Raw genomic sequence first — 14,501 nt, 5'->3', positions numbered from 1 at the left:
CTCAAGCTTGTGAGTTACTGAATGTAACTGCTCTGTTTAGGTAAGGCTGAAAGAGCTCAGGGCTGCAGCATTGAACGTTGACCAAAGGCTCCTTCCTGGGGCTGGATCTTGCCAGAGCCAGGCAACAATTCTGTAGTTTAGAGCTGGGTCCTGGAATGAATATCCTGGGGTGAATAGTTCCCAGAGGACTGGGATGTGGCTGCCTCCCAGCTGGGTGCTGTAGTTACAAGCTGTTACTGGTGACCTGCTGGAAGTCAATATTGTCACACACAAACTGGCCATGCTAGAGACTGCTGCTCCTTCAAATCCCATGGCTGGGTGACTGACTGCACGTTTCTTCTGGTGAAAACCAGGACAACTCTTCCCCCCAAGTCCTCATTACATGCCACAGAGTTAAAGACAGCAGGGTTCTTCAAAGAAAACCTGTCATGCCTAGTCAGTGCAGTTGCATGATTATGTGAGATTTTATGTATCAATAAACATTGCAGTGTGGTGATACTAACAGCTGCACATTCCTTCTGGTTCTCTTCCCTCTAGTGCCCAGCAAGGAGTTGTCATTAGGTGTCCAATTTGCTGGAATTTTTACTCAGAGGTAAGGATCCAGCTGTAGTCACCCTTTCTGCCTTGTGGGAGGAGGAGGAGGAGGAGGAGGAAGCCAGAAGGAGAGCTGCACAAGTCAGCTGGCTGACGTGGGATGCTGTGGGCAGCTGGCTGGAAGCACAGCCCTTGCTGGGAAGCTCCCCAAGTCACTTCTTGGTGGTGAACGTAGAGGGAGAAGCCCTTGCCGAGATGGCAGTGGCAGAGCTGTGGGGCCCTCATTATTCTGATCCCAGTCTCATTTGCCTGGTGCCAATGGAGCAGCAAACTCAAATTCTTGCCTCCCAATGCGTTTTTGGTTTTCTTTCTTCCAGATTATGCACCATGGACGACAGCTTGTGGCAACCACGTGTGGCCATGTGTTCTGCAGTGGATGCCTCCCTAATGCCCTGGAGACTACTTACATGTGCCCAACCTGCAGGGAGTACCTCCGGCCAGATGAATACCATCCCATTTATTTATGAGTGCTTTGGTTTCTGCGGGCAGACTCATCTTGATCTTGGACAATAGGCAGTGTAGAGACAATAGGCATTGTTTCTTTAGGTATATAGTTCTTCCTGTGTAGAGTTTCATTTTTTGCTGCATTCAATTCTAAATAAAGTTTTGGTTGATTCAAATACAGTTGGTCTGCTCTGCTGTGCTGGACTCTTCTGAGAGACAGAGATGTTGGTCAACAGGTGGAAATAAGGCTCTTGGTTTGAGCAGGCAGCAGCTCATTCTTTGCATCACACTGTAGCCATTGATTTGGGGGCAATGTGCTAAAGCCATAAGCTTTGTAGTTCTTGTGGCCAGCGTGTGTTGTACGGGGAAAAAGAAATTGGCCCTGCTTTGGGGGGCAAGGCCTTGTATTTCTCAAGCAGACTCGTGGATGTTTTGGTGAAAATGTCATGATTTGGGTGCTCTGAAGATTGAAAGAACAGCGGCTTGGGTTGTGCACAGATGCAAAGAAAACAGTTTTCTTTGACATTTTGACACATTTCTTTGAGAATAACTTGTAGGTAGGTATCCAGACAACTTGTTTACGGTCCAAGCCGCTCCATTCTGTTGTGGTTAAAGCATTCCATTGATGACTGCCAGCTGATGACAGTAGCACTACCAGCTTCTCTGAAGAAGGTTCACCCTTCTAAAAGGTCTATAATCCTAAGGGCAATCACAAGAATATAGATTTGTAGACTGCTGTGTTCAATATTTAGGCAGCAAAACAGAAGGCAGAAGTAAGTAGTCAGGTGCAGAAATAAAGCAACGGCCATGAGCATCACCATCATTATCATCATCACCATCACCATTTACCTTCCCCAGTGCAAAAGCAAATTGTCTCCAGAGGGGATGAGGAGCTAGTAGCAGCTCCTCCACCCAGGGTGCTGGCAGCAGACATGGGCTGGCAGCTAGTGGCCCCATCCATCGCAGGGAGTTCCATGGGATGTGGCCGGTGAGTGCCAATGGCATGTAGCTATCCATATATTTGGGAGAAAGCATCGTGCTGAAGGCACAAGTCTTTAACCATCTGCAAGGCTAAGTGAGACCTACACTTCCCAAGCTCTGGTTTCAGTACTGCTGACCATCTTCATTTGCCAGCTGGCCACAGCACTTGACAGCTCAGGGACTGCTGAAATATCCTTCCTTGCATGGGAGCTTTGCACGGGAGCCCTGCACAAGCGCTTGTCATGCGTTTCCCCTTGAAAAATTCTTGTTTCATCAATGGAATTTTCACTTCCTGGGGATGGAAACCCCAAGGGAGAAAAAACCACCAAGGACTCCACTACCTAGCCACCACCACTGCGTGTGGTACACCCGGGGTTCATCTCGGGGCATTTGCAATCAGAACACCAAATTTCTTGCTGCTTGAGGAAAAAGAGAAAGGAAAAAAAAAGGTGGTTCTTTTGTTTCACTGATATTTGTAGTCTTTCTGGATTAAGAGATAAAAGTTTGCTGCAAGTTGTCCAGTACAAAAAGCACTGCTTCCTTTGGTAAAGCAACATTTAACGAGTATCTTTAGGATAGGAATTCTTTAGTTCTCGATTGCAGTTTATGCATTTCATAGGCTATATATTTGGGAAGCTGTGCTTTTCTGTCTTCCAGCAGATCCAAACCACTGCTTTGATTTGTTTGCTTGTATTATATCTGCTCCAGAAGTTTTCAGTATTTCTCTTGGAATTTGCTATGATGTGCTGGAAATTGCAAGTCAGCTTAGCTTAAACAAGAGCAGTTTTGATTATATGGGAGATGAAAGCAAATAGCACAGGAGTGATTGACGGGGCATGGATGCTGTGAGGTGGCAAGAGGCAGTTTTGGAGGCTGATGTAACAAGTTTGCCTGCCAGACAGTTCTGGTAAGGCACCTGCTGTCACATAGCTTCAGGTAAGCCACAGAAATATGCAGGGTTGAGCAATCAAAAATTTAAATCAAATTTGAATAGAAAACCCCCAAATAAAACAGGATTGGTCAACATTAGCCCAGTATTAGCGTCTGAAAAGATGACTGGCCCTTGCATCTTTCCTTGGTTTCTATTTCACTTACAGGACTTCACCCTTGAACTAGGTTTTAACATTTAACAGGTATCTTTAGGATAGGAATTCTTTAGTTCTCTGTTGCAGTTCATGTATTTCATAGGTTATCTATTTGGGAAGCCCTAGAGCCTTCAAATGTTTGACGTACTAAAATCTGTCCCTCTTCCTCAGTGCTCCCCTGTCCCTTACCAGTGATGACACATTTCTGCTAAAAACTATCCAGTCCTGTCCCAAATCAGACATGGTGCTGAGTCCACTTTGACCACCTTCGCTGCACCTGCAGCATGAGTGGACAGGCTCTCTGCTTTAACACACGGGAGGCTTCAGACTCCTGTAAATCCACCTCATCTCAGTTTAAACACTTCTGCTTTCCAGAAACGTGGAGTCCAAAGGGCAGAGGAGTAGATAAGAAAAATCCTAAAGGAGATTTAACACTGCATATGAAAATGCTGAGATGCTAAAGCAATTCCAAATGTGTCTTTTAATATCTAAATAATTAAGAACCTCATACCAGTATAAGCAATGAAGGATGTGGATGTGATGACCAGGGCGACTTTGCTTCAGTTCCCAGACACAAGACTCAAAGTATTGGGAAAGTCATCCCCCACCCATTCTTCAACACTCAACATGTAGCCAGTTACCTAAAAGCAACTATTGTAATCACTGAATTGTTGCATGAAATGATCTTCCTCATGTAAAGCATGAGGTGGAAATATCCTTATTCAGCCGTGGATGAATTTCCAGGCCTCTCCCCATACCAGAGTGCGCCCAATGGGACCAGGTGCTAAGGGGCATCCCTGCATGTGGCAGGGCTGAGATGGGTTCCCTGGTGCTCTCAGGAGCCTCAGCCCAGTCCACAGGTCCAGTGGCAGCACGTTTAGAAGGAAAACCAGTTATGAATTGCACTTCTTTTTGATGTTTCACCTTTCATAGCAGAGCAGGGCCTCGGGAAGAATGTGTTGTTCCTGGGGACAGAGCAAACGTCCTCAGCCCTGTTGTGAAATGCTGTAGAGGAGCAGCTGAACACGTGAAAATGTCCAGTCTTCAGAGACTTGAAATAAGGATCTGAATGGTTAGATCCTTTCAACAGTGTGGGGAAAAACACCCAAAACAACAAACCTCTGATTTTATTTTAATTCCTGTTTACTAGGATTGAAGTTAAAACAGCGGCAGACAAATCAACCTGGGGGAGGGCAGTTAAGGAAGGGTTTAAATTTCCTTTCTCTTTGGGGAGGAGTGTTCTGGTGGGGTTTCTTTAGGCACAGGAAGGCTCCAGTGAGGCTCAGACTCCTCAGGCTGAAGGCGGCGGGAGGTGCAGCTCTGGCCCTCTGTGCCCCGTGAGGCTCCATGTGCAGAGCTGTGCCTGGCGGTGCCCAGCAGCAGCAGGATGTGCCTGTGGAGCAGGGCCGGAGGGGCCGTGGGGATGTGCGGAGGCCTGGAGCCCCTGTCCTGTGCAGCCAGGCTGGCAGAGCCGGGGCTGAGCAGCCTGGAGGGGGGCAGGGCCCGAGGAGGCCTCCCTGCGGCCTCCCTGTGCCTGAAGGGGGCAGAGAGGCACGGGGAAGGGGAAGGGTTTGGGACCAGAACAGGGGAGATTGGGACCAGATGTTTGGAAGGACCGTGAGGGTGGGGAGACCTTGGAACGGGCTGCCCAGAGAAGCTGTGGGTGCCCCGTGCCTGGAACGTTCCAGGCCAGGCTGGACAGGGCCCTGAGCACCCTGATCTGGTGGGTGGCAGCAGCACCGGGTGATGGTTGAGGTGCCTCCGTGGCGTGCTGGAACTGCATGGGTGAGCAAAGCGGACACCTGTTCCCTGGGCATGGAATGTTGGCCCCGGTTGCCAGGGGCACTCCCGCTCCCAAGGTTCTGTTGGCACGGAGTCTGTTGAGCCAGTTGACGGGTTCTCTGCTGCGCAGCAGACGTGGAGCATCCGTCTTCTCCGTCCCGCTTGGGAATAGAGAGCGATTTGGCGACACTTGCAAGCCAAACTCTGGACTGACTGCAGAGGTGAGTGCAGACTGTTCTGGAAAAGGCTTCTGATGCTGAGCGGCTGGGCTGGGCTGCAGCATGGGCTGCAGGGGGGCTCAAGTGCCAAAGGCGTGGACTCCCCCTCTAGCTTTGGACAGGAACTGGAGGCTTGGGAAGGGGAGCTTTACGGCATGGGGGTGTTCAGGAAAAGTGGCATTCCAAATAGATAATTTCCCCTCTACCTTTCTGATAGGTTTGGAAGAGCAGATTTATATATCTCCAAAGATCTGCAGTGGACTACCTAAAGGAACCAAAGGGATTGATCACATCCCTGGCATTCCTTTGTTGGTGTTTGTCCCACTTACTTTGGCGGTGGATTTTGATCACAAAACCCCATGAGCTCAGTAAGTACTTTGCTACTCAATGCAAACCTGATTCTTGAAACGTTTTCCAGAGTCTTTCTAGAAGGGATTTCAAGAGTTTGTAGCAAATGCACAGGAGCAGAAACCTTTGAAAAGTTCATGTAACTTGATGTTCTGAGATATGGGAGGTTTTGAATCTCTGTGCGTGTTGGCAGTAGTCCAAAAATGCCTACAGTGTGAGCCGCAACCTGATAGAATTGTGAACTGGTCTCCTCATTTTCAAGCCACTGGGACAGGCTCGTTCATGGTGAGGCGGCTTGTCAGAGATGAGGGGTGATGTCTTTTCCCTGCAGTCGTGTGCTCAGGTGGGAATGGCCTGTAGCACCACTGGATGCATATTGCAGCCTTTGCAGGAGTGTTTCCTGTATGCGTGTGTGCTGTCATTGGTGTTGCAGAGAACAAGGGCCGTGTTAATCTTACTGCCACAGGAAATGCTAAGGCTTTGCTCTCTCTCAGCGAAAGCGCCCGGGAGGAGCAGTTGATTCCGGACCAGCTCAGAAGCGGAGCAGGCTGCTGCCCTCCAGCGTTGGTGGGACTTCACAGACACAGCCAAGAGACCTTGAGCAAAGTGGCACCGCTGCTTTGGAGCCTGGTAAGAACAGAAACTGCTTCTGGGCGTGAGGACCTGCTGGCCATGTGCTCTTGCCACTTTCCAGGCCCTTTAGCAGGAAGGAAGGGAAAGCGTGGGGTTGAGGGAGAGCCTGGTATGGCATCCCTGCACAACAAGCCTTGTGACAAGTGTTTTGGTTTGTTACTGAGCTGGATACACTGACTGCTAGTGGGGGTTGAGCTGTGTAGCAAAGGTCCTCAAGTGGTGCTCAAACACCTGGATGTGTGTTCTGATAAGGTGGCAGTCACTGCAGCTGCCGCAGTGAAGGGTGGCAAGCTGAGTGTGGGATGTCCCGAGCTGGACAAAGAGAAGGAAAATTTGTCATCAGCTGTGGCCCACCCGTCAGGGGAAGATGTACAGCATGGTAGTGTAAAATTAGGATCCCCTCTAGTGTTGGTTGTGTTTTTTCTCCAGTGTGTTAAACATTCCCCTATGTGAGATGAAGAATCGATTGATGTGAACCTCCCGTAAGCTGGTTCATCCAGCAGAATTTGTGAGGGGCTAAGCTGCTCTTCCTCTTGTGCTGCCCCTTCAGAGGACAGGACTGGCAATGCCCCCATTGGATGGCTGAGGCCAAAGCTTGACTGGAATGTTGGACACAATCCTGAAAAAAAGAGACCTAGGGCATAGTGCATCCAACCACAGCCTGTTCCACCGTGGCAGCCCATTCCATTCCTCTGCAGTCTCTGATCTTGATTCTAACATTGTCTTTTTTCACCTGGTGCAGAAATCATAGATCTGACAGGTGAAGATGTCATAGATCTCACAGGTGAATCTTCTGAGCCTGAGGTCATCATTATCAGTGATGATGAGTCTGCTGTGGTAAGTAGTGACGGGCACACTTCTCTCAGTCTTGCAGTCAGATTAGTTTCTCTTGAGTTCCCAGGCCTGTCTTCTGGCATCCAACTCTCTCTCTGAGTATCACCTGCAGAGAGTCGGGGGAGTAATCAGAAAGAGGTTGTTGCTTCAGGGATTTAAAGAAATAGAAAACTTTGCCAGTTTGGTGAAGAAAGAGGGAAAGAAACAGCTCCAGGCCAAAGGCAATGGCAAAATGAAATGGGGGAGCAGAAAGTAGTGTGGTCAGGTGGTTCCTAATCTGTCTCCATTTCTACCCCACTGCAGGATAGGGAGCAGAGCCAGCAGCAGCCACCTGTTTCCAGTGCATCCGAGAATTCTGCCGAGCCACTGGCAAGGGAAGATGAAGAAGACATCAGTGATTTTGATGAGTATGTGACAGATAAATTGACTCTCTTAACTCAGATTTCTGATACGTAACAGAAAGAGTTTTTTGCCAGCTTTTTTGTTCTGCTTGATTCTGTGCCAGAAGTTCAGGATTGGAATAGAGTGGCCTGACAGAAAGGGAAGTAATTAAAAACAAAACAAGCAAATATAATGCAGGAGAAACCATTCTTCTCCGTGCATGAAGCCATCACTGAATGTTTCTTCAGTATGGCTTGAAATGCTTGCAGTATGCAAGCTCTGGGAATGATGTGTTGCTGGGCTGAGAGGCTGCTAAATCAAACTAGGGCATATTTTAAGGACCAACTTTGTTTTTTCTTTTGGTAACGCTTGTTGCCCAGTGAAGGAAATGGCTGCATGTTTAAATGGCTGCATGTTCTGGTTCTGTTCTCTCTAGTGATTGGCTACGACATAATTTTGATCGTCCATATTGGTCAGATGAGGACTCCGAGGTGAGGATCCACATGTTCTTGTCCTTTCTGCTTTGTGGGAGGGGAGGGGACAGAGGAGGAGCTGGACAACTCAGTTGTCTCCAGTGGGGTGGTACAGGCAGCTGTCTGGAAGCACAGCCCTTGCTGGGAAGCTCCAGCTTGCACATTCCTCTTAGTCCCTCCTTGGCGGTGTCCACAGAGGGAGAAGCCCTTGGAAGGATGGCTGTGGCCCATCTGTGCGTTCCTTGCAGTTCTAGCATGGAGTGACAGACTGCACAGACTCCAAGTTCTGTTTGCCTGGTGCCAGTAGGGCAGCAAACAGGAATTCTTTACTCTCAATTCCTGTTGTGGATTTGTGTCTTCAGCAGCAGTTCACCTTCTACGGAGTGTTTATGGCTTTCACATTTGAGGTTTCCCTTCTGCGGGAGAAAGAGGGAGAGAAACAGCTCTGAGCCCAAACCAAGTTAGGGAGCTGAAACTGGGGAGGAAGGTCTTCCGATGGTTCCAAATCTGTCTCCATTTCTACCCCACTGCAGGACAGGGAGCAGAGCCAGCAGCAGCCACCTGTTTCCAGTGCATCCGAGAATTCTGCCGAGCCACTGGCAAGGGAAGATGAAGAAGACATCAGCGATTTTGATGAGTATGTGACAGATAAATTGACTCTCTAAACTCAGATTTCCGATACGTAACAGAAAGAGTTTTTTGCCAAGCTTTTGTGTTCTGCTTGATTCTGTGCCAGAAGTTCAGGATTGGAATAGAGTGGCCTGTCTGGAAAAGTAATAATAAATACAACAACAACGCAACAAAAAAAGAACACCACAAAAAACCAACCTGCAAAATCTAGCAGAAACCTTTCTCGTCTGTTCACAAAGCCATTGATCAGAATGGCTTTATACACACTGAAATTCTTGCAGTACATGAAAGTTCTTGGAAGGATTGTGTTGCTGGGATGGGATATTGCAAACTCAGTCTAAGGAATGCTTCAATTACTGACCGTTTGTGTACTGGTAACTCTTGGTTCACAGTGAAATTAATGGCTGCATGTTCTCTCTGGTTCTGTTCTCTCTAGCCCATGGCCAGCAGGTCCTGCTAGTCCTCCCAGCAGTGATGATGACGACTCCGAGGTGAGGATGCACATGTTGGTTTGTTCATCCAGCATGAAGTGTTGAGGGCTAGGACAGCAGAATTTGCTCTTTTGGGGGAGAAAGAGAGACAGAAACAGCTCCAGGCCAAATTGAATCAGGGAACTGAAACAAGGGAGCAGGGAGGAAAGGGTTGAGGTGGTTTCTAAGTGCCCCCATTTCTATCCCACTGCAGGACTGGGAGCCCCCAAATTCTTTCAGAAGAGCTGAGAATTCTGCTGAGCGAGCAGCAAGGGATGCTGAAGAGGAACTAAGAGATTATCAAGGGTATGTGAGAGAGAAACTCTCCCTCTAGGTTCTGATCTATGGAAAGCCATTTTTTTGCCAAGCTTTTGGGTTCTGTTAGATTCTGTGGCAAAACATCAGACTTGGAATACAGTGTCCTGAATAGGAGTAGTGAGAAAAACCAAGCAGCAAAATAGAGCCGAAGCCTTTCTTCTCTGTGTAGGAAGCCATTCTTAAATGTTTCTTAAATCAGGCTTGAGATATTTGGAAATGTTTGCAGTAGATCAAAACTCTGGGAATGATTGTTTTGCTGGGCTGGGATGTTGCTAAACCAGAACAGGGAATATTTCAATTTCTGACAGTTTATGTTTCAGTAATCCTTGGTGCCCAGTGAAATTAATGCTACGTGTACTTGTGGTTCTGTTCTCTTTAGCAGATGGCCAGACAGTGTAGACCTTTCTCGATTCTGGATGCATTCTTACTCAGATGTAAGGACCCGCACCTCCACCCCAAGTCCAGTTAGGGAAATGAAGCAGGGGGAGCATGGAAGAGGGTGTTCAGGTGGTTCCTAAGTCGCCTCCATTTCTACTCCCTTGCAACAGTGGTGGTATTTGCGGCGACAGCCACGTCTCGTCAGAGCAGAAGAGAATTCAGCTGGGCTAGGGATGAGGAGCAATGAACAGGAACAAAGAAATACTGGGTACGTAAGAGAAAATGTGTCTACAAAATCTGATTTCTACTATAGAGTAGAAACATTTTTTCCAAGCTTTTGGGGTCTGCTTGATTCTATGTGAAAAAATCTGACTTAGCATCTAGTCTCTCTTAGCATATTGAGTCTCTCTCCCAGAGAGAGATCCAACCAACTTAAGCAAGGCAAACACCAAAGTGCAGAAGACACCTTACTCCTCTCTTTCAGATGATGGCATGCTTCTTAGAGAATGGCCTGAGCTGCACTGCAGTACATAAAAGCTTTTGGAATGATTGTGGTGCTGGGCTGGGACGTTGCTAAATCAGAAGAGGAGATATTTCAATTTCTTACGATTTATGTATTGATAACCTTTGATGGACAGTGGAATTAAATAGTAGAATGAATGGCTGCATGTTCTTTCTGGTTCTGTTTCCTTAGTGCACAGCCAGCAGGTCCTGCCAGTCCTCCACCTAGTGAGGCTGAAGACTCTGAGGTGAGGATCCACATGTCCTTGTCCTTTCTGCTTTGTGGGAGGGGAGGGGACAGAGGAGGAGCTGGACAACTCAGTTGTCTCCAGTGGGGTGGTACAGGCAGCTGTCTGGAAGCACAGCCCTTGCTGGGAAGCTCCAGCTTGCACATTCCTCTTAGTCCCTCCTTGGCGGTGTCCACAGAAGGAGAAGCCCTTGGCAGGATGGCTGTGGCCCATCTGTGCGTTCCTTGCAGTTCTAGCATGGAGTGGCAGACTGCACAGACTCCAAGTTCTGTTTGCCTGGTGCCAGTAGGGCAGCAAACAGGAATTCTTTACTCTCAATTCCTGTTGTGGTTTTGTGTCTTCAGCAGCAGTTCACCTTCTACGGAGTGTTTATGGCTTTCACATTTGAGGTTTCCCTTCTGAGGGAGAAAGAGGGAGAGAAACAGCTCTGGGCCCAAACCCAGTTCGGGAGCTGAAACTGGGGAGGAAGGTCTTCCGATGGTTCCTAATCTACCATTTCTACCCCACGGCAGGATAGGGAGCAGAGCCAGCAGCAGCCACCTGTTTCCAGTGCATCCGAGAATTCTGCCGAGCCACTGGCAAGGGAAGATGAAGAAGACATCAGTGATTTTGATGAGTATGTGACAGATAAATTGACTCTCTTAACTCAGATTTCTGATACGTAACAGAAAGAGTTTTTTGCCAAATTTTGTGTTCTGCTTGATTCTGTGCCAGAAGTTCAGGATTGGAATAGAGTGGCCTGACAGAAAGGGAAGTAATTAAAAACAAAACAAGCAAATATAATGCAGGAGAAACCATTCTTCTCCGTGCATGAAGCCATCACTGAATGTTTCTTCAGTATGGCTTGAAATGCTTGCAGTATGCAAGCTCTTTACTGAGAGGCTGCTAAATCAAACTAGGGCATATTTTAAGGACCAACTTTGTTTTTTCTTTTGGTAATGCTTGTTGCCCAGTGAAGGAAATGGCTGCATGTTTAAATGGCTGCATGTTCTGGTTCTGTTCTCTCTAGTGATTGGCTACGACGTAATTTTGATCGTCCATATTGGTCAGATGAGGACTCTGAGGTGAGGATCCACATGTTCTTGTCCTTTCTGCTGTATTGGAGGAGTGCTGGACAACTCAGTTGTCTCCAGTGGGGTGGTACAGGCAGCTATCTGGAAGCACAGCCCTTGCTGGGAAGCTCCAGCTTGCACATTCCTCTTAGTCCCTCCTTGGCGGTGTCCACAGAGGGAGAAGCCCTTGGAAGGATGGCTGTGGCCCATCTGTGCGTTCCTTGCAGTTCTAGCATGGAGTGGCAGACTGCACAGACTCCAAGTTCTGTTTGCCTGGTGCCAGTAGGGCAGCAAACAGGAATTCTTTACTCTCAATTCCTGTTGTGGATTTGTGTCTTCAGCAGCAGTTCACCTTCTATGGAGTGTTTATGGCTTTCACATTTGAGGTTTCCCTTCAGAGGGAGAAAGAGGGAATAAAACAGCTCCGGGCCCAGTTAGGGAACAGAAACCCTGGGGGAGGCAGGAGGGTGTTCAGGTGGATCCTAAGCTGCCTTTGTTTCTACCTAGTTGCAGCAGTGAGTGCACAATCAGCAGCACTCACTTGTTTGTTTTCAGGGCAGCAGCTCTTTGTGCTACTGCTTTGAATGCTCTTATCCAAACTGAGACGGTGATACCCAACACTTCTTCACCTCCTCTGCTTTAACTGCTTTCTGAGCAGAGGGTTGCATGCAGCACAGGGGGCTCAACAAAGCTAACTGTATCTTCTTTTCTCTCCCTTCCCATGTGCAATGATGGAAGCTTCCTGCAGGTGAGTTGATGTTCTACAGTTGGTAATGGAATTGTCCTAAATGTAATTGTTATTATTTTTTGGCTTTTCTTTTCATTTTTCAAGAGACTCAAGCAGCGGGGATTGAAAGTGCCTTTAGCAAAAGGCAAAGGACAGGGCTTTAATGGAGCAATAGAGCAAATATTTTGTGTTGGTCTGTAGCAGTATTGTCACAATGTGTGGAAGGGTTCAGCCTTAGTGTTTGGGAAAGTAGTTAAGATAGTTTTTAACCCAGCTGAATAGAGTCCGTTTAAAATAGGAGCCATTAGTGACTATTTCTAGAACTCATTTCAAATGTAGCTCTATGGAGAGAGAGAATAATAGATCTAACTTCTGAAAATTAAATTGCAGTGTGTGGACGAGAAAGGAGAAATGTTCCGCTGAACAACCAGGAACAGGTGGATGGCTCTGGTAACCCAACAGGAGCCAACGATGCACCTGTGGCTGGCCCAGCTCCTGCAGGACAGGGATCAGAGGAGGAGGACACTGCAGATTCGGAGTACGTGCGGCTCTTGCCCTACCAAACACAGAACTTTGTGCCTTTTACTCTTTTCTGCGTAGGACTAAGTTACACTGCTATGCCTGGTTTATCTTTGAAGCCTCCCCATCCTCTACTTAGTTCCTTTCTTCTCCCAAGCTGCATGATGATTGAATGATACCATTTGCATTTGGGTGATGAAGGCAACCCAAGACACATGTCAAACATGCACAGAACCTTAGAGATGAGCGAGGGGCTGTGGCAGGGAAGGGGGATTGGTCACAGACCATAGCTCAGTCTTGCATTTGCTTTTTCTGACAAGCTCTAGTATCGATCTTAGATATGGAAATACTGCCATTCTTATCAATGAGGCTTGGCATCATGGGGCCAGCAGGCTGCAGCCAGGCAAATGGCAGCAGAAATTCCCTGCTGGAATGGTGCCAGCTGGCTGCTGTTCTCCTGGAGCTGGAGCCCTTCTCCCCAGGGTGGCCTTGCACACAGGCAGTTGTAGAGGTCATGCTTTTACGGCCAGTGCTGGATGCCACAAGCCGTGATTTGTCTGCTTCTGTGATGGAGACCTTGTAGTTCAAGTTGGGTGCATGCACAATAAAATCCTCATTCTGCAGAGAAACAGGAAAGTTCTGCTGTAGGAGCACTCATCAGTAAAAGAAAAATGCAATGCATTAGCCTGATTCCATTAAACAAGGTGTCTGTGTCACTAGGGAAGACAAAGACATGAGAAATATGGTAGAAGCTTTTCTAAAGTGGTTTCTTGGGATCGGGGGGAAAACACAGGTTTTAATCAAGCTGGTGTGCTTTGAGCCTTTTGGAAAGGCAGTGAAGGAGAGAACTTGAGCATGGAACTTTGAGGTGTCCGGTCTTAAACAGGCCGCCTAAAGGGCTTCTACTATTCTAAACCATAGTGCATCCTGCCAGTGAATTTGTAGATGTTTAAGTTTTGGTTTCAAAGTCTGTAGGTGAACAAATCTCACCACTAGGTTCATACAAAAATGGAATACTTTCTTCTTGCAGTCTCAAGCTTGTGAGTTACTGAATGTAACTGCTCTGTTTAGGTAAGGCTGAAAGAGCTCAGGGCTGCAGCATTGAACGTTGACCAAAGGCTCCTTCCTGGGGCTGGATCTTGCCAGAGCCAGGCAACAATTCTGTAGTTTAGAGCTGGGTCCTGGAATGAATATCCTGGGGTGAATAGTTCCCAGAGGACTGGGATGTGGCTGCCTCCCAGCTGGGTGCTGTAGTTACAAGCTGTTACTGGTGACCTGCTGGAAGTCAATATTGTCACACACAAACTGGCCATGCTAGAGACTGCTGCTCCTTCAAATCCCATGGCTGGGTGACTGACTGCACGTTTCTTCTGGTGAAAACCAGGACAACTCTTCCCCCCAAGTCCTCATTACATGCCACAGAGTTAAAGACAGCAGGGTTCTTCAAAGAAAACCTGTCATGCCTAGTCAGTGCAGTTGCATGATTATGTGAGATTTTATGTATCAATAAACATTGCAGTGTGGTGATACTAACAGCTGCACATTCCTTCTGGTTCTCTTCCCTCTAGTGCCCAGCAAGGAGTTGTCATTAGGTGTCCAATTTGCTGGAATTTTTACTCAGAGGTAAGGATCCAGCTGTAGTCACCCTTTCTGCCTTGTGGGAGGAGGAGGAGGAGGAGGAGGAAGCCAGAAGGAGAGCTGCACAAGTCAGCTGGCTGACGTGGGATGCTGTGGGCAGCTGGCTGGAAGCACAGCCCTTGCTGGGAAGCTCCCCAAGTCACTTCTTGGTGGTGAACGTAGAGGGAGAAGCCCTTGCCGAGATGGCAGTGGCAGAGCTGTGGGGCCCTCATTATTCTGATCCCAGTCTCATTTGCCTGGTGCCAAT

Source organism: Prinia subflava, chromosome Z (assembly GCF_021018805.1).
Source record: "Prinia subflava isolate CZ2003 ecotype Zambia chromosome Z, Cam_Psub_1.2, whole genome shotgun sequence".
NCBI classification, from domain to species: domain Eukaryota; kingdom Metazoa; phylum Chordata; class Aves; order Passeriformes; family Cisticolidae; genus Prinia; species Prinia subflava.
This window is presented reverse-complemented; position numbering follows the sequence as displayed.